General features: G+C 39.5%; 1 non-coding gene across 1 annotated transcript; it reads right to left on the bottom strand.

The window, feature by feature from the left end:
* Window positions 1–548: 548 nt before the first annotated feature.
* Window positions 549–621, bottom strand: Trnat-ugu (transfer RNA threonine (anticodon UGU)). The gene has a single exon. It is a non-coding gene; the product is annotated as a tRNA-Thr (tRNA).
* Window positions 622–1,823: the final 1,202 nt, after the last annotated feature.

Raw genomic sequence — 1,823 nt, 5'->3', positions numbered from 1 at the left:
CGTAACGTCTACGACATTTTCCATACAAGTTTTGTCGGTCAATCGCACGTGTTACAGCTTATTGCGTGCACGGACAGCCGTAGTGGCTGTCTGTTGGCATTCCCGTTTGCTGCATGTTAGTTTTACGATGAAGTTCACATTTCAAGGAACACATAGATTCGATACAAGTATGTAGGTAGGTAGGTAGGTTATTGCGACGTGATTCCAGTCACATGCGCAGACGTCAGAAAATAATGAACCTCGATAAAGACAGGGTGCAATCGTATTACGGTCGTCAAGGTCAAAGTGTTTCAAATAAACGTAACACTGATGCAATAAAGATTACTGAAATACTTTCATTTTGCAAAAAACTCCGACTTGAGCAAAGTCTAAACAACACTGAGAAATATAGGGTTAAGGTTTCCTTTCGGCCGATAACGTAATACGACTCATAACCATGCAAAATCTTGCAAAGCCATTAAAAAATACGAAAGGCAAATGTTCGACACGTTTGCAACTTTTTCGTCATGTTACAGTAAAATATAACACGAACAAACACAGATTGCCCAAGCCCCCTGTGTGATTCGAACTCACGACCCCTGGTTTACAAGACCAGTGCTCTAACCACTGAGCTAAGGAGGCGCCGTTACACCTGGCAATTAATCAAAGACATAAAGTGCCTTTGTGGCCTAGTATTATAGCCTTTGAGCTACCAGGCTGCATTGAATTTCACAAACACTACTGGAAGGAGCAGGGGCCGGAAGAGTCTAAAAAGAATGTTCTCTGATTTTTTCGAATGCCCCGTAACAGACTCAAAAGGAAATCAAGTAGCCTCCTCCTTTTGACTTGCCATAATTTCGAAATCCCCTAAAAATAAAACTGGCCTGGTCTTGAAATTGAAAGAATTTTTCGGAGTGTGCGAGTGCGTTTTTTCTTCCAGGGTAGGAGGATGCTGATTTTGACATATTTTCTCTTACAGGAAAACTTCACTTTGTGAAACAGAAATACAGCGATCAAAAAGCTTTCAAAACAGGATGACTTCACACACCAGTCAGGAAATGAACATAATTAACATGATTTAATAAAAATGACATTAAATGTACCTTTTTAGCTATTTTTCTGTACGCTTTGCTCTGTGTATCAACTGCAGTTGTTTTGTTCTACTCCCCACGGCTAACGCCAGAATAGCAGGCATTCTGTTTGGCAAAAATATTCTGTGTAAAGACAGTAATAATTGTTATGTCAGGACTTAAATTCAATTTTAAACAATAACAAAGCTGACTGTACACATATGACTGTGTGGATAAGCTAAAACTGGACTTTTTATCACACGTAGGGGATTAGAGCAAGTAACCGAGGTAGATACACAAAATATAAATCTGAGTTGTTCAGTACTGAAAGGCCAGAGAGAATGTGTGTACTGTTCCATTTCTGTGCTATCGAAATTAGCGCAGTGTGATTTCCACTGTTCCAGTATCAGCGTAATGACACGGGATCTTACAAGCTGTTTTCAGTACAGTCATCAATAGCTGCCATTCAGCTTTACAACTTAAAGCTCAAACGTTTGGTGTCCACTCTGTGCTAGAGAATACTGCAAAGTTGTGGATGAGCTGTTTTCTAAATCCCAGATAAGCTTATTGTGCACTGGAAGAACCGGCTTACTGTAATCTTTGTACAGCCCTGTAAAAACTTATTTAATTCATCTGTTGACATACAGGACAAAGAGGACCTAGCAATTCCATGTGATCTAGGTTAATGCCTGTATATGTGAGAAAATACCTGTACATTAGTGTATGTATTCTTAACAATGAATACACGCAGAGAATGTTTTTCCCATGCAACTT

Source organism: Ptychodera flava, chromosome 12 (genome assembly GCF_041260155.1).
Source record: "Ptychodera flava strain L36383 chromosome 12, AS_Pfla_20210202, whole genome shotgun sequence".
In the NCBI taxonomy this organism is placed as follows: Eukaryota; Metazoa; Hemichordata; class Enteropneusta; family Ptychoderidae; genus Ptychodera; species Ptychodera flava.
This window is presented reverse-complemented; position numbering and strand designations above follow the sequence as displayed.